The sequence below is a fragment of the Rosa chinensis genome, chromosome 7 (genome assembly GCF_002994745.2).
Source record: "Rosa chinensis cultivar Old Blush chromosome 7, RchiOBHm-V2, whole genome shotgun sequence".
NCBI classification, from domain to species: Eukaryota; Viridiplantae; Streptophyta; class Magnoliopsida; order Rosales; family Rosaceae; genus Rosa; species Rosa chinensis.
Window position 1 is genome coordinate 67,475,362 of NC_037094.1, and position 27,157 is coordinate 67,502,518.

The 27,157-nt window shown below is 37.5% G+C and overlaps 3 long non-coding RNA genes across 12 annotated transcripts; 1 reads left to right on the forward strand and 2 right to left on the reverse strand.

Moving 5' to 3' along the window:
- Positions 1–6,773: 6,773 nt before the first annotated feature.
- LOC112179715 lies at positions 6,774–10,102 on the forward strand. 6 transcript variants are annotated; one of them, XR_005802576.1, is made up of 9 exons: positions 6,783–7,036; positions 7,680–7,797; positions 7,915–8,011; positions 8,155–8,190; positions 8,342–8,507; positions 8,606–8,708; positions 8,987–9,250; positions 9,329–9,422; positions 9,511–10,102. It is a non-coding gene; the product is annotated as an uncharacterized LOC112179715 (long non-coding RNA). The 6 variants fall into 6 exon arrangements; XR_005802577.1 differs by having other exon boundaries at positions 9,332–9,422; XR_005802580.1 differs by having other exon boundaries at positions 6,774–7,036; positions 9,019–9,422.
- Positions 9,961–12,267, reverse strand: LOC121050293. 3 transcript variants are annotated; one of them, XR_005802582.1, is made up of 4 exons: positions 11,930–12,267; positions 11,160–11,608; positions 10,523–10,776; positions 9,961–10,455 (listed from the first exon to the last, which is right to left on the reverse strand). It is a non-coding gene; the product is annotated as an uncharacterized LOC121050293 (long non-coding RNA). The 3 variants fall into 3 exon arrangements; XR_005802583.1 differs by lacking the exon at positions 11,930–12,267 and having other exon boundaries at positions 11,246–11,845; XR_005802581.1 differs by lacking the exon at positions 11,930–12,267 and having other exon boundaries at positions 11,160–11,845.
- A 4,846-nt stretch (positions 12,268–17,113) lies between these two features.
- On the reverse strand, positions 17,114–20,561 carry LOC112179342. Of its 3 annotated transcripts, none has more exons than XR_005804187.1 (5): positions 20,412–20,545; positions 20,088–20,295; positions 19,601–19,809; positions 18,739–19,020; positions 17,114–17,700 (listed from the first exon to the last, which is right to left on the reverse strand). It is a non-coding gene; the product is annotated as an uncharacterized LOC112179342 (long non-coding RNA). The 3 variants fall into 3 exon arrangements; XR_005804186.1 differs by having other exon boundaries at positions 20,140–20,295; positions 20,412–20,544; XR_002927726.2 differs by lacking the exon at positions 20,088–20,295 and having other exon boundaries at positions 20,412–20,561.
- Between the last annotated feature and the right edge of the window lie 6,596 nt (positions 20,562–27,157).

The window sequence follows — 27,157 nt, forward strand, 5'->3', positions numbered from 1 at the left end:
GCAAGTCTGCCAAGGCTATTTCTAACATAGTGGCAAGATCCCGACCTTGTGCTTGTTTGTGCCGGTTTGATTTTCCACTACAGATTGTGTCGGGAGCACCTCGGGGGTGTTGAGATTTTAACCGTCCACATTAATTGGTGTGGCAAATAATTCACGGTTGACAGTTGATGGATTGGTAGGGTTGGGCTGGAGGTTGGCTGCTTGATCTGCTTGGTCTCCAACGCCTTCCCCTCTTCCGCTAGCCATGCTAGGTTAAATGGGAGATGACTCTTAGTTCAGAGGTTCCCACAGACGGCGCCAATGTTAATGCTCAGAATACCGCTATATGATGACTGCTTCCAATAACGTGGATGAGGATCCAATCTTCTGATACATGTGTAGTTGATAAGAGCATATTTATGCGATGTTAATAGCGTTAATCTCCATACTTTCTGCGTTAGTTTAGTGTATTTTCTGGTTATTTACTTTGTTTATTTGTTTTATAGGTATCTTGGAGTAAAGAAGAAAAAAAGAAGCAAAAGAGGGATTGAAGCGTAAAATCAGCAAATCTGCCTGTGCAGATCAGTTAACTTCGACAGAGCACTGAGACCAGCTCAGAACGATCCAGAGAATTATCTTTATATTGATGGAAAGCCTTGGATGTCTAGTTTCCAAATCTTTTTACGGCTCATCAATATCATTTTTCTAGAAGAAGTTATGGCCGATTTAGTACAAAGAGGTCAGGCTGCGCGTGAATCTGAGGTTGGACGGGAATTTAGGTTTTGAGGCCCAAATCAAACCAAGAAGCCCGAGAACGAGTTTCTGCTTCATATTCCGACTTATGATGGACAAATGGCATGATGTGAATGGTTGGAATGAGTCATCAAGCTCAAACGCCAATAGGAAAACTCCACCTAAGCACGTGAACCCTAATTTCTTTTAGGTTTTGGATTTCCTAACCTCTAAGCATATAAAAGGAGATCAATCTGCAGCAGCTCTCTTTCTCTCTTCTTCTTCCTCCTTTTTCATTATTCTGTGTTTTTGATTCCAATTATGTGTAACTAAATTTCCAGTAGTTAGGGGGCAGTTGAAGCCCCTAGACATGATCCATAACATGCTTTGACATTCAATTTGTTTTCCAATTAATAAAGTTGAGGTTTTGTTTACCGATTTCTCATTGATGAATTCTATGTTTGTGTGCTTTGGAGGCCTACTTAGTATGCATGCTAGGGTTCTAATACTTTGATTGTTTGATGCCTGGATCAATAGTTGGATTCCTCAAATTATCTAGAGAAGTAATTGGTAGTTTTCACTAGCAAGTAAACAAAACCCTAGGTTTAGCAAGGCTCTAAGTTATTTGCGATGCCTAGTGATTGCTCAAACTCTTTTCAAGCTTAATGATCTCTGCATGTTTAATCTAATAAGCGTACTTTTAGGTTGCATTGCTTGGGAATAGTCTAGGTGTAGAGCACTTCCTGCCTAGCGTGCAAAGTAAGAAAGAGTAATAGGTTGTGTTCAAGCGTACCGAGCCAATCTGAGCATCTTCAACTAAGTTAATTGGTATTAAATTGGACAAAGTGTATTGTGTGTGATTGTTGGGGGTGGATACTTCCTTCCTAGCTAGTTTCATTATATTGATATCAACCAATCTCAAATCTGTTCCAGTTTCATTTTTCTTTCTGTTCTCTGTTTTCACGTATTTTATTCTCATAGTAAACGAACTCCAAAAATTCCCAAATTTTGTGTGCTGGACGCCTTATGTGTCTAGTACGTCTCTGTAAATTTTCATATTTTTCTGGGTTGTTTTGGTTAGGATTTTAGTTTGTTTTTCGACTGCTGTTCAGTAGGAACTGCAGTCACGTTTTGTGACTTTTGTTGAAGCTTTTAGTTTAACTTAATCCTCTGCGGGAGACCCTTATTTCTCTATATTACAATTGACATATTTGCAGGAGAATAAGGAAAATCAATAGCTTATAAATTTAGCTATCAGTAGTTCACGAAATCCCGCTAATCTGTCAAGAGAAATACAACGGCGTCAAGAGGGGAGACCGCGGTTGGCGGTCTTCGCTCCTCCGATGCTAAAGTTAAACGATGTACTTGTATTGACAAATGTAGTGGTAAATAGCTATTGAATGCGTAATCAATGAAGGGAGAGAAGTGGACCTTTTATAGGTGTCATACTGAGCTACCTCAGTCTTGTTTTCAATGTGGGACTGATACACTTCAGTTTACTGAGTTTTGGTCCTTTCTGCAAAGACGGCTTTGGGTGGCACGTGTCAGCGCGTCAAGGCATGTTTTGGCCTGGAGTTGGCTTGCCGGTGGAGGTTGTCTTGCTGTATTTCTAGGGGTTACACTTTTGAAGTCATTCCTACAAGGTGACATGGTCAAGTCTAAGTGCTGATTATGGCCGGCAAGTGCTATGTATGTACACTGATCAAGTACCTGAACCAATCCCTGATGAAGAACCTCAAAATCCTCCAGTAGCTCAACCTAATCCTGAAAATCCTCAGCCTAGAAGATCACAGAGAGCAAGAAAACCAACTTATGGGGGGGGGGGGGGGGGGGGGAAGAGAGTGACTACATTGTTTATCTGCAAGAATCAGAAATTGAAATGGACTGTGCAGAGGACAATGATCCAACTACATTTAATCAGGCCATTGAAAGTAGTGAATCTCATCAATGGCAGCTAGCAATGGAAGCAGAAATTGATTCCATAATCCAAATTGCAGTTTGAGAATTAGTTGAACCTAACCCCAAACAGAAGCCTATAGGTTTGGGTTTTCAAAACCAAAAGAGATGCAAATGGCAATGTAGAGAGACACAAAGCAAGATTAGTTGCCAAAGGTTTTACACATAAGGAGGGCATTGACTTTACTGAGACTTTTTCTGCAATTTCTACCAAAGACTCGTTTAGGATAATCATGGCTTTAGTGGCTCATTTTGATATGGATCTGCACCAGATGGATGTTAAAACAGCCCTCTTGAATGGTGAACTAGATAAAGTGATTTATATGAGGCAGCCAGAAGGTTTTGTGCAAGTTGGAAGTGAAAATTTAGTATGCAAGTTAAGAAAATCAATTTATGGCCTAAAACAAGCTTCTAGACAGTGGTATAAGAAATTTGATTATGTGATTTCTACCTTTGGATTTACAAAAAATTTAGTGGATGAGTGTGTTTACTTGAAGCTAGTTGGGAATAATTTTATTTTCCTAGTTCTCTATGTGGATGATATACTTTTGGCTAGCAGTAACCTAAAACTGCTTAAAGATACCAAGAGCTTTCTGTCAAAGAATTTTGACATGAAGGACTTAGGAGAAGCATCATATGTACTAGGCATTGAGATTAAAAGAGATAGGGCACATAGACTACTTGGTTTGTCTCAACATAATTATGTTACCAAAATTTTAAATAGATTTGGTATGGAGAAGTTCCCATGTCCAAAGGAGATAAGCTAACCAAGAAGCAAAGTCCCAAAAGTGGTGTTGAGAAAGAAAATATGGAGTCAAAGCCTTATGCTAGACTTGTAGGAAGTCTCATGTATGCACAAGTCTGCACTAGGCCAGACTTGTCTTTTGCAGTAGGGATTTTATCAAGGTTTCAATCTAATCCAGGCCATGAGCATTGGGTAGCTGGGAAGAAAGTGTTGAGGTACTTGCAGAGGACTAAGAATTACATGCTAGTGTATAAGCAAGTGGAGGATCTGAAACTTGTTGGATTCTCATATTCTGATTTTGCAAGGAACTATCCAGAATCCAAGAAGTCTACTTGTAGATATGTGTTCATGCTTGCAGGACATGCAGTTGCTTGGAAAACCATGAAGCGAACTCTTGTTTCAACTTCCACCATGCAAGCTGAATTTATTGCAGTATATGAGACTGTGTGTGAAGGACTTTAGATTAGGAATTTTTTTATGCAGATCAAAGTGTTTAAGTCACATTGTGGCTGGAACACTTGTGATTTATTGTGATAATGAAGCAGCTGTTTTCTTTAGCAAAAACAGTAAAAGATCAAAGAATTCCAAGCATATTGACCTAAAGTATTACAGTGTTAGAGAAAGAGTAAAGCATGGTGAGATAGTTGTTGTGAGTATTGACATAAATTCACAGCTAGCAGATCCTTTCACCAAGGCATTGTCAATGGCTGCATTCCAAAAGCATACAGCAAGCATTGGAGTCTTACCTAATCTAGATGCTTAGGTTCAGTAGAAAGTTAGTTCAGTTTGAGCAATTTAAAATTTTTGTTAAAGTTCCTGAGTTCTTGTATCTTTTGAGTTGTGATTTTCTAGTTTATTTATCACAACTTGTTTGTAATGACAGAATTTAAAGTTATCAATGAAATTTTGAGGTATTCCCAAATATGATTTTACTGCAGCTTTATTGTTTTATTTTGGAAATTATCATCTTGTTTTTGAATATCATACTTGCTATCAGATGGATTAAATCATGTATAGCATGATGTTAAGGATCAAGCAATAATTTTAAGTCATCAGTGTCCAGTAAATTTGCTTGAGTTTCTGGTTTAGAAACATAAAGTAGGACCTGGTATATGCCTTCTTGTTGATACACATTAGCATATATCGTATCACTTCTGGTTTGACATATGTAGATTGCAGGAGCTTGTGTTTGTAGTTTTAAAACTCTGCATTTTTGTTAAAATGTATACTGTTTCTTACTCTGCATAAGTAACTGTGATTTGACCATGTTGGAATGGATTCATGATTCAAGGTTGTTATCTGGCACCCACTTTGGTAAGTTAAATTAGTTTTGATATTATCTGGTGCAAATCATCAAGTATAATATGTGTCAGTCCATGGGGGAGATTGTAAGAATCAAATGTGGACTTGTCACAAATTATCATAATGTATATGATGATTAGCTTAATATCAATCCTAGTTTAACATGGATACAAACTGAAAATCAATATTGTAACTTAATGAAAGAGTGTATCAATTCATTAAGGTAAGTAATCCGATTCTTGGTCTGCAAGAAAGACTACATTGATGTGTTACATTAATAATCTAACTAGGAAATGTAATCCTATAAGGAATGCTTTAATGGGAAGCTTCTTGAGGTTTAAGTCTCCTATATATATGGTTGAATTGGTCCTGTTGCCACCACATTTTATTGTATCAGTTCTGTCCATTGAGAAACTAGTTGGTAAGCAACAAAAAGCCACATTCTAGTGATCGAGTTTTGCAGCTGCAGAAAATGGAATCCATGCCTGTGATTGCAGAAGGTAAGTTTTTGGTCTTGTTGTGATTGTTGTCGAGTTTTGTGCACATATTGTGAGCATGAATATATGGTTTTACAGTCAAGCCTCAATAGAGACCGAATTGATCTTTAATTGGGTAAGTCCTTCAAATTCTTCACCATTCCGAATTTGTATACGGTTAAGAACTTTTTTTTGTGATAAAAGGTTAGGAACTTAAGATAACACGTACCAAACATCCTACAGCTGCTACTATATGTACGTTTGTAATTTTGCAAACGTGTGAGTTTTTTTGCTATTGATGTTTGATAACTTTCCCCCGTTTTCAAAACAGGGAACTATGTTGATGAACTAGAATCAAGTTTGCTTGATTAGAGCTAATGTTTGCCTCAAAATCGTCTTGGCCCAAATTAGTAGCCAAGGGATTTGAAGTCCAATTGTTCTTCTTGATACGCAGGCGTGCCAATTTGCGGCCAATTGGCCAAGCGAGGTTTTGATAAGATTTGCGCTTGATTTGACTTCTTTCAAGTGACTGTGGGCCGAGGAAGGAACCGTCTCTGCCCCTCAGGTTCTAATGCTTCTGTTGCAAGGACTTCAGTTAGGCGTCAACCCTGACCGGGATCTTCTATCACATTCACTTCTTGGGTAAACTCAAAGGTTCGGGTGACAAGCGAGAAATCTATCGGGTGAAGATACTCGCAAATCACTGTGAAGAATAAGGTGAAGTGGACTCGGTTGTCAAAGTATTGTGAGATGATATGTGTGTGAACAGTGAATCGCATCGATCCAATCCAGACTGGCCGAAAGAGATCAATGGATGATAATTCTATGTTACGAACTACTCTCAAGTGCGAAAAGTAAAGGGCATATAAAGTAAATAGACAATATTGTGAGTAAAAGTTGTATATTGATTTGTTTGTGTGGTGCAGGACCCTTTACAATGAGTTACAAGGTGCTATATATACAAATCAAAAACCTAGCTAACTTGTTCTCCAAGACGTGGAATTTAATTAGGATTCTCCTTCCTTTTAGGATTGATTCATCTCAAAAAATTCTGACTTGGCCGATACCTACAATCGTGACAATCAAAATCATTAATTGACTCAAACTCTTTCCTTGTGAGGATTCCCTTCTTGAATGAACTCTCGGCCGAAATTATTGTTTAGACTTGGCCGAACACTCCTAGTCTTTCTCTCAGCTCACCTGCACACTCATTCACTTAAAATTTGATTCATCTTAGGGCATGGCTGTATGACCCATTTTACTAGGTTTAGGTCGCCCGACCCACAGCCTCAAATCTCAGCCACGTGGCCGAACAACACACTCTTCTTAGTTGTAAAATTCAAAGCTACTACTTCAGTCGAATGATACCTTCAGCTCGAGTGTATGATTTGGCCGACCTTCCAAATGGCCTTACATAGGAGTTGCTAAAATCAGGTCCAAACATTGCCCCCCTCAGTCTCATGAGCATTGGCTCTTAAGCCGAGTGGTTATGAGATTTGCACAAAAATAGAATATCTTAAAGGCCTTGTCTGCAATGAACCAACTACATTGTAGACCAACAGATGCCGTGAAGACTTCCGTTAGTTTGACCGCGTCAACTCACATAGGACAGGGAAGATGAAACTGTAAAGTAAGAAGTTACGGCAGGGGCCTTTAGGGGAGAAGGGGAGAGGCAGCTGCATCGAGGAGGCGATAAGATTCCAAGACACCAATCTGCAAAGAATAGGCCCACTGTATTTTGAAAACCGAGTTTCAGATTATCGAAATAGGGCGAAATAAGGCAAATCCTTTGAAGTATTGGCTACCGGAAGCAAGGAGTAGACTCAGGTTTTGTGACCAGTTTCAGGTAATATCTCTGCTCCGATTTGTTGTTGTTAGTCGTTTAGTATATGGAGGAAATGTGAAATTGCATCTGCCGATTTTGGGATTGAGCATGGCGTGGTTTGATTTCTGATATGGGAATATGCATTCGATTAATAGACATTATGCTTAATGATGAGATTCTGGGTTAGTCTCGATGTTAAGTATTACATTACAAGTTCCTTGAATTGATATCGTATTTTGATATAACGCCTTGTCGTATTAGATTCTACAATTTTCATATCGAATATAATAGTTTATGCCATGGATTTGATTCAAATTTGGTTGTGTTGTTCATGCGTTTGTTTGATTTTGATGAAAGAATCTAGCTTTATGAAAACTTTGGTTATGTTAGTTGGCTTGGTGGTAGAATCGGTTTCATTGCATATGAGTGTGTTTTTGTATGATTCTGGTGGCTGTTTATCTGATAAACACTCTATTCTGGGTTGTATAGTGTTTTTGGTAGTCAGAAAAAGTGTGAGTTTTATCTACAACACTTATAATTATGAATTATCTATGAGCTTTAAAAAAGTTTCAGAAGAAAAGTTATCTTTCAGACCTGTGTGTTTCGTTTTAGTAAATGTCTGTGTTTTGGTTTTGACCAGGCTGTGTATCTATTAAATTTATAGGGCTGCTCCAACTGCGCTGTCGAAGAGACATGCTGATGGTTCATTGCCAATTGAAGATTTCAGTACTTGGAAATCAGAGTGGGAAGAAAGTACAAATGGGATCAGAGACTGATCAGCGGTAAGATTTAATCAGGGTTCAGTAATTTCTGTTCTCAAGTTAGATCCTTCTATGAGAAATTAAGGGGATACAATTCCATTTTGAGTTTCAAGTAAGATTTGAAATGTTGTTTGACAGGGCAATCATGATGAGCCTGATGTTACATACCAATGCAAAGCAACTGATTAAAGCACAAAATTACTAAGATGCAATGGAAGTGCTCAGCATGGAGGAGGTTTGTTACTGGTGCCTTTTTGCAACTGATAGTTTCGTTCATATGAAATTTGCAAGTTACTTGGCTTGTCCATGCTTGTTACAGCAGCTTATGTCTCCTAAACTCTGTGGTTTGTATTTTCTTCCTTTTTTTCATTCTTGTAGGAGGCTTTCTCTCTCTGCGATCCATCGGTTATTAAGGTGAGTGAGTTACTTTATTGAAGACATTGTATTACTATGAAGTACATGTGGGTGTAACTTTGACAGTTAAACTATATCAATCTGCCTTTCACTTTGTTAGATTGGTTTCAATATGAGTGTATAACATTCGCCATGTTTTGTTTGCTTTCAGCTGGTCGATAATCCTTCTATACTGCAAATCGATATGGTTTGGTGTTATTTCATGCTTAGAGACATAAACTAGCTCTCAGTGGCAGGAATTCGCCTTGAGAAAGCCAGAGAGGGTCTTGAACGAGCTCATGGAAAGGACTCTTCTCGTGTTAGACTCCTTCAGGCAGGTTGTTATCCAGAGCGTGCACTGTGACTACTTCTACTACATATATGAATGTTTGTCTACACTACACAGGTCTACTTACTTTGTTGATTCTCATTATAGATATTTGATACTGGAGCTGCTGGAAGGGGTGGCGGCGTATCACAGTGGTCAGTTTGATAAGTCAATGACGGTGTTGACTTCTGCACAAGAGAAGTTCACCCAGGTAATTGGAAAGGAGAAGGGCCATGTCATGCACTGAATGTTTGCCTCTCTTAGATAGGATTATGGAGGTCCAAAATTATAAAATGTACTTAAATTTACAGTCAAGTCTTCTCTTCATACAAATGCAAAGTGCACGAATTTTGTTTAAAAAAAAAAAAGGATGTCCTCTTTCAAGTTTCCACAGAATTTATCATGCACACTATGCTGGTATTCTATGTCTCCCACTTTTCTGAGTGAAACCATTAGTTTCAACGAAATCCAATTAACATGTATTTTCAGGTGCTGGATGAATTTTTGGTTGTGGATTCCAGCTTCAGGTGCTGGATGAATCTCTCTTTCTTGTGATGATCATGGGCTTCAGAGAACGAGATACAAAAAGGGCACTGGGGATGAGCAATCAAGATGTTTCCATCAGCCCTGTATAGTCGTTAGTCATCCCAAGAGTTTCTTGACTTTGCAGGTTTGAAAAGGAGCTTGCTGCTGAAGCACTATGAGGCAATGACAGTGGAGAAGGCATTGGATTTGACCATTTCTTCCATACAGGTGACTTGAACATTTTTGTTTGAACACTATTTGAATTTTATTTAGAGAATGAACACTATTAAATTTATTTACTTGCAGCAGCATCTTGAATCAAGGAAAAGTAAACTACAGTGCCAAGCAGTAGATGCTTCAGTTGAAGCTTTTGTACGCATGGCCTTTGACAGATCATTAGGTACATAAAACATATGTTATTATACTTGGTTTATGTTTGTGAGGCCAAACCGTGCTCACTCTGATGTTTACAACTTTGTGTTAAGCAGTCTTAGCTTTGCAGGGTGGAGGGACAATGGACCAAGCAATCTGTCAACTGCTCTCGGGACAGGCACCAAACCCCACAGATGCTGCGAACCAATCTGAGGCAATTCCTGCAGTCAATGCTAACAACAATGGTCAATCTGATGTTGCAATTGACATTGCAAATTCTCTTGCGTCAGTGCTTGATAATCAAAATGGTCAAGTTGGAGGTTTTTCAACGTCTAGTAATGCATCAGAGCGTGATTCAGAAGGGGAAAGCCAACTTGCTGAAGAACTAGCACAAGGAGATGCTTTCACTGACTATGATATTGAAGTTAATAGACAAGGTGAAGTCATAAGTGAGTACTTGGCTTAGCGGGAACAAAGTGAATATCACTCTGCCAATAAGAATTGCGACTTTAACAACCATGCATGTACATGTATAATAACTATAGGTCAAGGATCTAGTTATGGTGATGGTGTTCCAGATGATCAATGTCTTTGATCCGGCATTTTCCCGACTGTTCCAAGACTAATATTGGTGCCATGTAGTTTATCTAACCCGCCTTTCACCATTTCTGGAATTATAAAAAAGCATATTTGCTGCTTTTAAGTAAATGTGGTATAAACATTCTGATTTACTAGTATCAATTCAGGATATGATATCCATCTCGAAATATTACGGCAACAATGTTAAAAGGACAATCAATGACTAGGTTTTCATAAACTTGTGAAAGGTGCAAAAGAATACGACATTACATAAGGTTGGCTATCATTAGCATTCTCAAAATTTTCTGAATTTATAAAATGTTAGTTGTCAGATTCATCATTGGAATGAGATTCACTGTCTATGACCATAACCATCTGCTTAATTTTAGATTCTTCATCCTCAACTTGGGTTTCCTTGTAATCCTTGGGAAAGTACATTACAATTAATGGTCTGCCATACCGGTCTCTCTGATAGGAATAATCTGTTGGTTGAAAGTAGCCATTAGATTCACTAAATAGAGAGACAGAGGGGAAAGAGAAGAGGCTTACGGATGCTTGCAAAGTGTGGGGCATTTAATTGCAACTGCATACTTGCAGGTGGATATCTCTGTAATTGAACTAATCATAGCTCTCAGGTCTGAGCATACAAATCTCACTTGCCAAATGCATATAGAGTAAGGAGAAGAGGGATGGGAACAGAAAAATGAAAACTAAACAAAGTTCATAGCTTCATATTTCAGTATCTCGTCACTTGTTTTGTAAGATCACAAGTGGTTCCGTTTGTATATTAATGAGGATAATACCTGTATGAAAAGAGCATGTTGATAATGAGAATGTGTCCATCTATATCAACAATAACAAGAATATGCACATATATTAATCACTTCAGTTTTATTTCAATTATTCTGCATAAATCAGTTGTCAAAGACAAAGTTTTTACAACTAAAGCAATTAGACCATGATCACAATGCGCTATCGGTTAATATTCACAGTCAAAACAATATTCAAAGTGGAAATACTATACAAACTAATTCCAAAGTCATAAACTAAACATGGGTTTGTAGCTTTCTGCAAGAAATTACAAACCTTAACATCAATATCAATGCAAAAGTGCAAGCCACAAAAACGCTATTTAAGATCAGGCCATTTTCAGACATAATAAGCAAATTTGGGCAAAAAAGAATACCGATCAAAACACCAAGAAAGTTTAACACTCCAAAGCAACCTTAGAAGCAGTACTGAAGAAACAGGAGGGAGATTTGCTGAAAGTACCAGTTGTCTTATTTAGCACCTGCAGTCACAACAGTGAAGATGGCTTCTTCCTCAAACCAGTCACCTAGAATATAGTCGTATGAAAACATAGATAGGTCCAGTCTTGCATTCTCAAGCACTTTCCAAATCTGAATTAGGTATTTAAAGATCCTAAATTTACAGCAGAAGAATCCAATTCACAACGAACTGATGCTTGGTTTAGAAGAATGCATCCACAAAAGGCAGCAAAGGAAAGAAAAAAAATATGCCTCAGACTTGGACTGTGACTAACCTCAAAACCTTCTCAGTGTCTGGGCGATTCTTCTTCTTCTTCAGACTAAGATCAAGGACTCAAAATCGATCAAACCTTTCACCCCGTAATCACTGCAGGCAGAAGAGAAGATTTCAAGACAGTCAATGATATGCAATTCTCAAAATTCCAAATACATACAACCCCTATAATTCTAGACACAAACTAACAATCAACACTTTGGGTCAAACCATAGCACATCAAAATCATACACCAAGGTCTAGCTGAACCAATAACCTCAAACCACATTCCAAGCTAAGCAATTCTCAAAAGGCAAATCAGCATCAACTAGATTTGCTTAAAAATTAAAGGAATAATTCTTCTGAATCTACTAATCACGGAGACTATAGTTAATAAAACAAAACAAAATTTCAACAAAAAATTTTCCTCTGGACCTTGCTCTGAGTCCTGATGACTGATGGAGATCGGCAAGTAAGTGGAGGACTGTGGTGATGGGAAGAGAAATGAAATGAATCTGATAGCTAACCTAAAATGGGGGATTTGGAGGGAGGTTCAAAATTAAGTGGGAAGTGAACATCTGAACGCGGGATGTTGAAAATTGAAATGTTAAACTAGAACTCCTTTTCCAATTCGTTCCTACAAGCAAGTACTTTTTTCTTTTCTTTTTTTAACACTAGCATTAAGACTTTAATAGTTATATGATTGTCACTGAATGTGATTTTGATTATACATTGGTTTTGGACTTTTGGGTCGGTAATTAATGTAATCACGGATCATTGGATGAAATAATTATAATACTTTATGTCTATAGTAAAAAATTCAGTCAATTTTATTTTCATATCGACTTCCATTTATCATAAACTAGCAGGACCCACCCACTATGTGTGTGGAGAGAAGTTAAAGGTAGTGGAAAAATTTTTCGTACAACTATGATAGTTTATTCTTTTTTGATTTATTTTTAATTTTACAATTTACCATATTATCCTTATTGATTAATTATATTTCATAGTTTTTTAATATATAAAGGTTAAATTGGTAAAAAATTTCAGTTTTGGAGAGCAAGCTCTCTTCTCTTAATAATAGTATAAACTAATAGTACTATATTATTCAAAAAAAAAAAATTAATAGTACTATAATTATACATTAGATTCCTCTAAAGGATAACCGAGACCTATTATTAAATTTTGTAAGTATTACGTTAACTGATGTCATATTCATCAACAACCATGCCAATAATTTCAAACGACATGTGTAATTATTCGGTTGATACATCTAAAAGGACGTCAAAAATGAAATTTATCAATTTAGTTACTAAAAAGTAATATCAATGTGTCTGCTAGTGTTGTATAACGTGTTCATTAATATAAGAATATGTGGACTCTCAAAAGTGACAACGGGATGAAAACTTAATTTGGAAAAGCCGACCGTTGGATGAGTGGATCACATTGTTTTATGGATGTGGTAACAAATTCAACCAATTTAATCATAGCTTCGACTTCAATCCACTTGGTCAACCGTAATTAAGTTTATAAAACAATATCTATATATATTAGGCCTATCGAGACATATGGATATTGAGAAACTGACCACTAGAAGAGATGAGTGCAATATAGTATGCTTTTTGTAAGAAAATCAGCCAATTTCATCGATGTTTTGACTTCAATCCACTTAGTCAAACCAAAGTTAGTTTTATAACTATTAGGTTGATTGATGTCGTATTCACCAACTACCATGCCAATAATTTCACATGACGTGTGTAACTACTTGGTGTATACATCTATAAGGTCGAAAAAGAAATTTATCAATTTTGATTTGGTTTTCAGAAAGTGAGATCAATGTGCCTATTAGTGTTGTATAACTTGTTCATTATATATAGGAATATGTGGACTTTCAAAAGCGACAACGCGGTGAAAGGTTAATTTGGAAAGAAAAAAAAAATTCAAACATCTAATATAAATTATATAATTACCGAGATTACATAATAAATCTTGAACCTTTTAAGCAATCTAATATATAAATATTTTTTAGTTATATCCAAAAGTATATGTTCCATGAGCAATAAGGTGGAGGAAATAGAATTTATCAAAATCAACCGTTGGATGTTATCATGATAAGAAGATATGGTTATGGTCAAAATTTCAGCTATTTTCGTCATCTTAAGTCTCGATCTACTAGATCAACTCTAAATCCTAAATACCACATAAAACTAATATGCTCATAATCGGTCCTTCGCAATTTTTTTTTCCGATTTGTTAGCTCTCACACTGTCGTTGGTATGGGATATATAAACTAGTGTAAAGATTTCTAGAAGTTTATCTCGTCCTAGTATAGCTCTCCTTAGGGAAGTATAAGTGTATAAAGAGTTTACCTCTTTGTTTGATGTCGAATTGACGACGGATCGGGTTAATTCTTTTACACAGTACCTATTAATACACTATAAATAGACGTGTAATCTCAAATTTACCAATTTTCAGTTATAATTTTTTAGATTGCACAAAATCCTTATATGCCTAGTAATGTGGTCTAGCTTGTTTCTTAGATGTACTAATTACCTTCCAAGAGCAACATGGTGGAGGAAATATAATTTATCAAAATTGGCCATTGGATGTTATCATGATAAGAAGATATGGATATGGTGAAAATTTCAGCTATTTTCATTATCGTTTGGGTCTCAATCTATTGGGTCAACTCTAAACCTTAAATACCACATAAAACTAATATGCTCATAACCAGTCCTTCACAATTTTTTTTTTTGATCTGTCAGCTCTAACACTCTCATGGGTATGGGCTATATAAACTAATGTAAATATTTCTGAAAGTTTACCTCCTCATGATATAGCTGCCCTTAGGGAAGTGTAAGTGTATAAAAAGTTGACCGTTTTGTTTGATGTCGAAATGACAGCGAATCGGGTTAATTTTTTTACACAGTACCTATTAATACACTATAAATAGACGGGTAATCTCAAATTTACCAATTTCCAGTTACGAATTTTTAGATTGCACAGAGTCCTTATATGCCTAGTAATGGGGTCTTGTTTCTTAGGTGTATTACAAAATTATACCTTCCAAGAGCAACATGGTGGAGAAAATATAATTTATCAAAATTAGCCGTTGGATGTTATCATGATAACAAGATATGGTTATGGTCAAAATTTCAGCTATTTTCGTCGTCATTTGCATCTCGATCTACTGGATCGATTATGAACCCTAAATACCACATAAAACTAATATGCTCATAGCCGGTTAACTTTTTCAATTTATTTTTTTCATCTGTCAGCTCTCACACTCTCGTGGATATGAGCTATATAAATTAATGTAAAAACTTTTGCAAGTTTATCTCCTCCTAGCATAGCTCTCCTTAGGGAAATATAAGTATATAAAGAGTTGACCTCTTTATAAAGAGCATATAAATATAAGTATATATTAGATTGTTTATCTCCTCCTGGCATAGCTCTCCTTAGGGAAATATAAGTATATAAGTATACTTATAAGTATATAAGTATATAACTTGTTTATTAGGTGTATCACAAAATTATACCTCCTAAGAGCAACATGGTGGAGGAAATATAATTTATTAAAATTGACCATTGGATATTATCATGATAAGAAGATACGACTATGGTCAAAATTTTAGCTATTTTCGTCGTTATTTGGGTGTCGATCTACTAGGTCAACTCTAAACCCTAAATAGCACATAAAACTAACATGTTCATAACCGGTCATTCGCAATTTATTTTTTTGATATGTCAACTCTCACACTCTCATGGATATTGCCTGTATAAACTAATGTGAAAGTTTCTAGAAATTTATCTCCTCCTAGTATAGCTCCCTTTAAGGAAGTATAAGTGTATAAAGAGTTGACCGCTTTGTTTGATGTTGAATTGACGGCGCATCGGGTTAATTTTTTTTTTACAACTACCTACTATTACGTTATAAATAGATAGGTACTCTCAAATTTATCGATTTTCAGTAACAAATTTTTAGATCGCACAAAATCCTTATATGCCTAGTAATGTGGTCTAATTTGTTTATTAGTTGTATTGCAAAACTATACCTTCCAAGATCAACATGGTGAAGGAAATATAATTTATCAAAATTGGCCGTTGGATGTTATCTTGATAAGAAGATATATAGTTATGGTCAAAATTTCAGCAATTTTTGTCGTCGTTTGGGTTTCGATCTACGTGGTCAACCTTAAATCTTAAATACACATAGTTTTATGCGCGTAACCCCTCATACACAACTTATTTTTTCGATCTGTTAGCTCTCACACCCTCTTGGTTATGAGCTACATAAACTAATCTAAAAATTTCGAGAAATTTATCTCATTGTGATGCAGCTCCCCTTAGGGATGTATAAGCATACAGAGGGTTGACCGCTTTGTTCGATGTCGAAATGACGGCGGATCAGGTTAACTTTTTTACATGGTACCTATTAATACGCTTTAAGTACATAGGAAGTCTCAAATTTATCGATTTCTAAGTTCGATTATAAGGATCGCACAAAATCTTCATATGCCTACTAATATGGTCTGACTTGTTTATTAGTTATATGAAAAAATATATCTTCCATAACCAACAAGGTGGAGGAATTAGAATTTATCAAATTCGACCGTTGGATGTTATCACGACAAGAAGAAATAGTTACAGTCAAAATTTCGACTATTTTCATTGTCGTTTGGGTCTCTATCTATGTTGTCAACCATGAACCCTAAATACACATAAAAACTAATATGCGCTTAACCACTCATACACAACTTATTCGAGCTGTCAACTCTCACACCCTCGTGGGTATGAGCTACATAAACTAATGTAACAATTTCAGAAAATGTATCTCCTCGTGGTTTAGCTCCCCCTATAGATGTATAGGCGTATAGAGGGTTGACCGTTTTGTTCAATGTCGAAATGACGGCGGATCGGGTTAATATTTTTACATAGTACTTGTTAATATGCAAGTTGGTGTAATTATGTTGTTTTCGCTGCAATATTAGATTTTCATGTGTCTCGATTGTTTTTTATGTTTTGATTTCAATGATTTTATTTTAAACAAAAGTCTGGATTTTTGATTTATTGCTTTTATGATTTGGTAGATTTAAATTTATCTGGAGAATTTTTGAATTACATGGTTTTACGTCTATCAAAAAATTGAAGCTCATTATTACTCTGTTAAAAGCTTATAAACTCTGTTCAATTTGTGTGATCAAGTTAAGATAATATAACCACCACATGTGGTCGAGTTGGAAAGAGCCTCCAGGTGTGGAACTCCTATACCCGGATTCGAATCCCGCCGACACTTATTGGAGTTAAATCTCAATATATTCTTGGTGGCCAGGGGGGAGGAAGCCTTATGATAAGATCCCCCCAAATACGGATTAGTCTCTGAGCCTAGGAAGCCTTTAAGGACAACGTGTGATTGAACAATAAAAAAAAAGAAGTTAAGATAATATGAGTGGTGAGGAAGTACCCCTCTGCTTATGTATTGGATATACTTGAATAGTTTACATAATTTCAGTTACATAAGTTTCCCTTTTTTTTTCCTTTTCGACGGTTATCCGGTTGACATTAGTCATTGCATTTACAAGTGGAATCTGTTGTGAACGTAAATAGATCTTAACCAAATAACAGAATAAAGCTGACACCTAGAATCTGTATCTTTTTATATACAGCTTACACAAATTCAATGTTTAAGCCCGCAACTTAGACAAGCTTTATGTTTAAGCACAGATTCAATGTTTAAGCACAAAAGTTCGTCCTCCTTTTCCCCACCAATCTTGCCAGATTGACAGACGCTGATGTGCATTTTACTAGCAGCTGAACCAACGCAAAATTGGCGTGCTTTACTGTATTAGAGAGGTTTAAGCACTAAAAGAACTTGATTACTGTGACAAAGGCCAGGTATTTTCATTGGAGTGGGTTGAAAATCAATGATAAAAGAATCCATAAAACAAAACCAAGCATTTGAATTTTGCGCTGTTCGTAAGGCTTTGCTTTATTGTGAACATTCCAAACACAAACTGAATTGAGTAGCTGCAGACCAAGAGGTTTCCCTAGACCAGATCTTGATTGAAGTTGCTCGAGTCTTGGCATTCACTTACATACATATCATCTGCAACTGTTGTGTCATTATTCAAAGCATGTATTGCAGAAATCAGTGAAAGCATGTATTGCAGAAATCAGTGTGTACATTGTATCTTTCTGTGTACCAGCTGAAACAGAAACAGAAAACTTATCAGGTTCACCTTTCATTTTAACTGGATGCTATAGTTCACAACGTCACATGCAAGTGGTAATGCCATGGCTCGAGATGTTAATGATGAAGGTACTTCAAAACGAACATATTAGTAATGTCATACTTTAGCAGGCAACCAACATGTCTGAAACGTTTTTATGGGTACAATTACAGCTTCCATGCATAAAAAGGCAAATTAAGGATCAGGTCTATTATTGAAGTGACTTTGTTTAACTCTACGCAAGAGATGGGTACAATTACAGCTCTATTATTGAAGTAACGTGACATTGTTTGTGTAAGGATCAATCTACTGGTGACATTTAATTGGAGAACGGAACCAAGTTTATTCTTTAAAAATCAAGTTTATCTCCAAATTCAAGTAGGCATACAGAGTTACATCATGCAGCATCAGTTAATGAATATATCATTCTTATACATATATTGGAGATTCTGCTTCTCATTTGGTATATGTACTGTTTCAATTGTTTATATATATATATATATTTATATTATATATTTATATTATTTCCAGCGTTTTTTGTACTAATCTCAGATTCTGTCTCTTATTTGATCGCGTCTTCTATTTTATTCTATAGAATACACTTGATACTGCTACACGTATAGCAAGTTCTGCTCTATGATGCACTGGTATTGTAGCTTTCACCAGCATATAATACAAGCTACCACATTAAAAAAATTCACTTCAAAATCTCAAAACCTTTACATACTAGTGATCAACCACTCATTGCATTCCACAAAAGATCCAAATTTAGATGCTCACAAAATATGATGCACCTTGTTTTGTTTTTCAGAAAACAAAATAAAAAACAATATATATTTATATATAGTTGGACCTAGTTTCATTAAGAATTGATCCAGTCTGTATCAGTTAACAAGTTAGCTTCTTAATGAAAGGTGTAGTGAGTGCTGTTGTTAAATCATCCTATAAGCCAAAAAAAAAAAAAAGGAAAAAAAAGAAAGAATTTGAGCCAGAAGCAGCAGGGAACAAACTTACGTGTAAGTCCAATTCCAGGAATGGTGACGTTGTGCCAAGGGTTATAGAGTTGCTGTAGGTTCTGTCATGAGAAGCAGAATCAACAGTGAAGATCCATGGACTGAAGGAAGACATGCTTTTTGGTGAAGGTCCGGTATTTCCTGCTGCTTGGACAACAAATATACCTACCTTTACGGCTGATAGTGAAGCCATATCTATGGGGTTGAAAAATGTTGCAACACCGGGAGGACATCTATTGGGAGTGATTGATAAGCTTATTATGTCAACCCCATCCTAAGCAGCCTGGAATGCAAATAAAATATCAAAATTAAATATTCCAGAAGCTGGCAAAGGATAACATAAAAATAAAATTCCAAAAACAGCTTGGTTAATATGAACAAGAGCACGGCAGCGAGCAAGCCCTCTCAACTCATTTTTGTACATCTTGTGACTCTCAAGTCTTAAAAACATCCAATTTATGAGTACGGATCAATGTATCTAAGAACAAGGATGTCTACATAAATATGTAGAACTCGACACTTTAAGATTTCATCTGAAGCTAACAACTATTCCTTAACTAATGAGTAGTTATATAATTACATAAGTTTTGTATTCCATACCAACTGAGACCTAGCATAGATGCAATTTCAAATACCAACAGAGTAAATTTCATATACTCTTCTATACACAACAAGCAAAATAACAAATAGTACATTGAGTTGGACAGTCAACAATTGACGAGTTCTAAAGTTTCCAACCAAGAACAAGAAAAGAGGCAGTACAATTAATAAGTTTTATTTTATATTAACTCAGACAATGATATAAGATTCCACTATGAATAAGAATAAGCCTATAAAGAACAACTAGGAATTGAAAAACTTACTCTCAGTTCTGAAGGCATCTTTGTTTTGACTGGGCCAAGTTTCATCATTCCACCACCAACCTTCAGAGCAGCGGGAGGTACGGAACTAGGTCGAGCAACCTTGGCCTCACCTTGCCTCAGAAATGCCAGGACATGACTTATAAAGTGTTTCTTGGAGTCAATCAGAGCCTCCCACAGCTGTACATCCTGGGAGAGATCAACCTCCTCAGCTGTAAGCCAATTAACATGTCATTAGAATAACTGTGGACGCAGAACACAATGAACTAAATTTCCTCTGAATTCCAATAAAGTCAAGTGAAAGCCACCACCATTGTTCAGATCCCTCTCAATTCCAAGCAAAGCAAACCCCAACTTTAAACAAATATGAATCAAATTCAAGAAAACAAACAGATACCCACTTCAAAACCCACATATACAAACAAGAAAACACCAAAATTGACATGAAAGAAAGAAATTTTCATGTTTGTTTCACTAAATGAACATGTACCAGTCCAAAACTAGCCTCAGCCTTGTTGTACATCTCCTAAAGTTGCTAGTACCTGATGCGAAACATAAAGAATCTCTGGGTTTGCTATACTATAATGGGCTCTTCCTCCTCCTTGTCATCTTTCTCTCTCTCTCTGATTCATTTATAAGAGAACCCATGCCCACTGGGTTTGTGGGTTTCAGTGTTGTTGGGTAGAGACTAGAGAGTCCTACAAAGATAATTTTCGAACTGCTTCAACCGAAATTTCGGTGCTGTAGTTCAACTAGAATCATAGAGTAACGGCAAAGTGAAGGAAACGAGAGACTAGAAGCAGAAACAACTTACTGCTGGACGCCTGGACCGTGAATGCCGAACTTCTCGCTTATCTGTGCTTTTGATGAAGAAGCTGCCAAACCAGATATATCTTTCGTGGTTTTGATGAAGAAGATGCCTACCCATATATTAGCTGTAAGCCTCTCATCCCAGATGCCAAAATACCAGAAACCCCTCGGCCTTTCACCACGACGGCACAAAAATTACAGTTAACGTCTGATTAACAGTCAACAAAAAGTAATCAGTTTGTGAGGATGTTAACTGGCCACGTCACTGGGGCCCCCTTGGTCTACATTTCGGTTGGTTCATTGCAGCCCACTCTAAAATAATTCGGTTGTGCGACTGAGAAGTTGAACAAGCCACATTAATTAAATGAAGCATGGTGGGTGGCCTAACCATGAAACTCGGCTGAGATTTTGCCAAAATGTACTCAATTTGAAGACTTGGGTCTCGTGCCCCCAAAATAACTCGGCTAAAGCTTGAGCCTCGGCCACATCTCATGCTACTGAAGAAAAGTCTTGGCCGAGACAACTTAATTTGCAAACTCAGTTGAACTTCCTAAAGTCCAAGAGAAACATGGCCGACACTTTTCAAGTTGGAAGACTAGGTGGAACCCATATATATATATATATATATATATATATATATATATATTACATTATTATGAGATCTGATAGTAAGTTGGGCTCCACCCAGTAATATATATATATATATATAGGGGAAGGTTCTGAAGAGGACGTCCGCAACTCAGAAAAAATGCGGACGTCCCTCTTCCGGTGTCAAGAAGGTGGCGACGGCTGTGCTGCAGTTGCCGGATGACCCCCTGGACATCCCGGACGGCGTCACCATCCAGGCGAAGGCTCTGCTTATTGGATTCTCAGCAATGCGCGACGGGCTCACTGGAAACCATGGAAGCTCATCGAGCTCCACTTCGAACCCTTTGTCGACGAGTCCAGCTGCTTCTAAACTGCTCTACATCGTGACCCGGTTCCATCCGACAATAGAAACGCCGCCGTCGAAGCTTGATCGAGCTCAGAGGAGGGACGTCCGCACTTTTTCTGGGTTGCGGACGTCCTCTTCATAACGTTCCAACCACCCCCCCCCCCCCCCCCCCCCCCACCCACACACACACACACACAAAATAATTATATCATGTTTGTAGCACAAAATAATTATATCATGTTTGTAGCCAAGGTCTTAATTGCAACATCCAACCCATATTTGTCTTTTAGCATCAACCATGATTTTTGACCAAAAGGAGCCTTACGGTGAAGGTTGGCAAGGAACCATCCAGACCAGCCCATTTGGAACGTATTTTTGATAGAATGAGGCCAGCAGAAGCATTTCCAAGTAGCAGAAGCTTTTGGGCAATCCCTAAATAGATGCAAAAGAGTCTCACAAACTAGAGGGCAAGAATAACATTTATCATTATTAGTAAATCTTCTTCTAGCTCTCTGGACATTAGTCAAAATTTTACCATGAGCAATAGTCCATAAAAAGATTTTCAGCTTAGGAGGAATCTGCATACCCCCAAATAAAATTCCATTCAAACTGATTTTGCTCCATAGGCTCAAGTAAGCTGCAATAAGCACTTTTGACATTAAAACAACCGTTAGAAGTATGTCCCCATATTTAAGTATCAGGTCCTGATTCATCACCACCAGGGGAGATGCAAAGGATTTTTTGAAGGAGGAAAATATTTGTGAACCTGATTCGGCTCATGTGTGGCTGCAAAATATTCCGTTCGATACAATTGATATGCGTCGGTTTGGTTATAGGCGTCCGCGGCCACCTTTTCAATGTCGAGTTACTATTTATCAATTACTCGATCATGACGTGGCTCCCTTGAAAAGCTGCGGAGTGCACCTGGTTATGCCAAAAAATGAAGTGTATGAAACTGTCTCAAGCACTGAGAATCGAATCAGGTCTTTCTTTTTTCGTTGCGGAGACTTAATTTTTAGTTTTATTAACATCAATCATGGTATTTTATCAGTTAGGACTTCAGTTGACTGCTGGATATTGTAGAATTGATAATGCAGGTTTTCATTGCTATGGACTATCTGTGGTGGTTGATAAATTATTAAATTTCCCCTGTTTTCAAAAGAGAGGACTGTTGATGAACTCGAATCAAGTGACGGCTTTGTTGATGAACTCGAATCAAGAGACTCTGACAGTGGGTTGGCAAGAAGATCAAGAGAAGAAGGGCCGTCAGGACTCGAGAGAGGCCGAATTGATTTTAATTGGATTAGTCCTTCAAATTCTTCACCATTTCGAATTTGAATACGGTTAAGAACTTTATTGTTTTTGGGTGATAAAAGGTTAGGAACTTAATATAACAACAGAGGACAATGAGTTTTGGCGAACGTCGAAGGTATGAGTTTATTTGCTATTGGTGGTTGATAACTTTCCCCTGTTTTCAAAACAGAGGACTATGTTGATGAATCAAGTTTGCTTGATCAGGACTAATGACAGCAAGTTAAAAAATAGCTCTGGAAAGGAAGGGCCGTCAGAAGAGGACAAATTTGTCTTTAATTTGGTCAGTCAGTCCAAATCCTTCACCATTCCATTAATCTTGAAATAACTGGTGTTACAGGGATATATAAAAGTATAAGTTTAAGATAAACACATATCTACTCTCCCACAGCTGCTATATGTATGTGTTTTTGTGTATGTAGAACGTATAGAACCTGTGTGTTTTGGCATACCAGTATAATGTCCGACTGTTCTTTTGTAGTCAGTGACATGAGCTGTTTTCAATTTTTTTGCAACACATCCAGAGCATCCTCGAAAAAAAAAGAGCTGTTTTTCAAGTGAAATATTTCACTTGAAAATGCTGGTCACAAGATTGCTCATGCCACATTAAAAGGACGAAACGTTGTCAAGGAGATAACCATCGGGCTGGTGGTTTGGGTACTGGAGGCCTTTGCAAAATGCATCACTGGAATGAGCAGAGGAAAATAAGGACATTCTATAACTTGCTGGAGAAAGATGAAACCTGACAGGACCCGCCCCGGATTTCACCCAGAAATCCAAAGTAGTCTTGCGGGGCCCACTTTAGAAGAAATTCTACCAAAAATTTGGCGGAACTTCCCTTAAATTGGACTACTCAAAACCTGTAGAAAAACATTTACACTTCCAAATCATCTATCCTTACTCTCCTGGAGCCACCCTGCTCCCCATATCACAACATTCTCCAATTCACATTGCACAATTCCCAACTTAACAACGTAATTCCACGGTTATCAGATCAATTCTAAAACAAAAGGTATAACATAATAAAAAGGTAAAGAGGGTAAAGGATCAATAAATCCTACAATGCGGAAGCAGTGACAACTATGCCTCAGCTCCATGTACGCCCGACCCCAACTAATCTAACCTGCAAACTGGGCATTTGAAACTGAAGAGCCCAGGGGAAAAGTATTGAAAAAAAAAAAAAACACGTTAGTGTGAGTGGACAAAAATAAATAATGAAGATGATTTAAATGAAGCAAACTTGAATACTCTCCCACTTATTTAAATTTATAAAACTCGATGCATGCAACGTTGATAAAATGTATTTCCTTAAACTCAGAAATCTTGTGAAAACATACCAGCCCCGCTGGTTAAGAGAAATCGGACTAGCCTTGCTAGTCAAGCAGTAAAAGGATATGGGGAAGAAGAAATCACCATACGGGTAAAGAAGCCCCTTAGGCTCTACCTAACCTCGACTGCCACTCACACATAGATTGTGTGAGGAGGAGAACTAATAACCTCAACTACCACTCACGTGAGGAGGAGAATAATCTACCTCAACTGCCACCCACAAACACAAAATAAGTGAAGAGGAGAACTAGTAATTGAACCCCAGTATGGTGAAGAAAACATTCAAAAATCCCGAAAAATTCAAAAGACTTCCCCAATCTCTCACGAGAAAAAAATAATCATTCCAATGACGTGGCCCCGCAAGCCAAAATATTCTCAAATCCGTAACCAAACCCGGAAATTAGTACGAGCACAAATTCCTTCGGAAAAATCCCATTTTCAAAAATATTCCAGAACCAACTAATATCTTAAACTAAAAATAATATGCTCAACAAAATATTATGATAATTAAATAAAGCATTAATTCGAGAAATAAACGCATGCATCACATTTTAAAATAAAAGTCCACTCACAGTACTATATAGACGACCACACATACGAGTTTCCTTCGTCGAGCAGTAACTCGGTATAGCGCCCTGTACACAATTATATTCCGTGAATAACAATTCGGTAATTAAATACGATTCCCAAAATCAATCCTCTTAAGCCAACATCTCTATTTCCTTCTCCGATTCAACCCAAACTTTACCACCAACACCATTTCATTAATTTACAAGTTCTAGGGCAGATTTGAGAGAAATCCGACAGTCGGATTCTCATAAATCGATAACTGAAATTCTAAATTTCCAGGAATTTATAATCGATTCAAAACTTCCCCAAACTTCACATATAAGCTCTACAACATTTATAGGATTTAATAGGCTGAAAATTGAATTTAAAAAGCTGCCCTACGCGCCTCCACGCCGACCTCCAGTAGCGGCGGCCACTAGCTCCGATGGCCACCATATTTTGGCAGCAACAACTACTCAACACGCCCAACATTTTTCTCAACTACAACACATTCCAATTTTACCTTTAAGTGCACGAATTCATCCGGTGAAAAAAATCCCTAAAAACTTCAAACCCTAGAATCGGGTTTTTCCTTGATTCTCCTTCTACGCTGCAAATCGGAGTCAATGGCCTTAGGGGAAATGATCATCGGCTCGGGGCGCCTCTACTGACCCAATTTGGTTGTCGGAAATGGCCAGAAATGGCAGAATCGCCGGAAAAGCTCAAACTGCCCCCGTGAGGTTCCTTGCTTCGATTCGGGGTTTTCCGGCCAAATCGCCGAAACCCAAGGGCACTAGCGTGGAGAGGAGGAAGAGGCGATCACGTGGTGGCCGGTTGCCCACAGGTTGATGGCCGGACGGCTGTGAATCAAGAGGAAGAAAGGAAGAAAGGAGAGGCCGACGGGGAGAGGGGGAGAGGAAGAGAGAGAAAGTCGGGGGGGGGGGGGGGGGGGGGTAGGTTTCCGGAAATGGAAACCTACCACAGTAACTTTCTATATATATAGAAAGTTATCGTGAACAGTAATTTCCACATTTTAGGCCATAACTTTCGCATACGAACTCCGATTTTTATGTACCACATATGCACACGCTCGGTTTAACGTCCCCTACGACTTTCACGAAGAAATTTTCTCAAATTTTGACCCAAACAAAAAGTCATCTTTTAGGGCCACTAAAAGTACTGAAACGACAGTAAAGTGAAAGTAAAGGTCGTTTACTGTCCAAATGACTAGTAAACGGGTGAATTCAAGTTCGGGACGTTACAAAATCAATGTTGTGGCTGAAGAATAGATCTTCCAAGTTTCGAATATGATTTTTGTGGACTTATTTTAAGTTTGTTAATCATTGTCACTACTTTCCATTTGTCTCTTGAACTTAAGATGATGAGCGTAGTCTGCGCTCTCAATTAGTTTTTCAAACTGTACGTTGTGGAATACAGTCCTAATTTAAATGGAAGTTGATTAATCTTCTCATTGTTTAATTGCTTCGTCGTGATTGCTTTCATGGTTGCTCTAGCTGAGCTCATTGTTTGTTTGTTTTCATGACTTTTTATTTTTGTAAGTATAGTGGGGGCAATGAAGGTGGGTTAGCAGCAATTCCACTGTTATCACGATGTAGTTCTATGTTTGCCTCGAGCACTAAATGGTTCACAAAGTTTGTAACTAGAGGAATATACCAGCTAAAGAAACTGTCCTTTGATCGATTGGTCAGTTGTCCTTTTCTTTGATACCCTAATATACTAGCAGTTGGTGACAAAATTAGTCGATGACTTTTGCATTGTAGCTTTCAGGAAACTGCAAGAGGTTTGCTAATACATATATAATTAGTCTTTTTATTACATTACCTCAGCAAAATATTAATATATTGCAACAGTGGGGTAATAAAAATCGATTGGGCTTACAGTACAAAACATTCCAAGCCTGAAGTTGCACTGAAGCTTCCATCAACAGAAAAAGATGATGAACTTGAGATGATGTGGCTTAGTCTGGTTTCAGAATAAGTTTCCCAAACTGTTGTGGAATACAACATTGTTTTAAATGGAAGTTGATTAATCTTCTCATTGTTTAATTACGCCATTGTGATATTCTTTCATGGTTGTGTTTGAGCCCAAAAGTAATTTTGGCAAGATCCTTTAGTGGATGTAGCACAGCGGGCCGATACCTGGGGCCCAAAAATAAGCCTACTAGGGTTCGGGTTATAGCTTTGCCTATTCCGGGATCCATGAAGGAAACGAATCCTTATGGGATTTGAAAACAGAGATTGAATAGGAAACAACAATCAAGAATCCTTCTACAGCAAGAAATAGTTGGAACCCTAGGTATAAATACTAGGTTTCAAGGACGAAAGGATCTCTCTCAAATCAATCAATCCTAGTGATTACAAAGCCTCCCCGGAGCAAACCTTCAACTTTGTTGAAACTTGGTGACTGCGCGCCAGTCCTAGTCTCTCCAAGAGCTGACTGTCAGCATCACCAGATCAACCCGGCAACCGTACTTCCAGTCCTAGTCTCTTCAAGAGCCGACTGTTAGTGCTACTGCCACCGATACTACCAGCGAAGCAAGGGTAACGCCCTCGCAACCCAGCGAAGCTAAAGTCATGCTTTAGCAAACCCCGTGCTTTCTCACAACT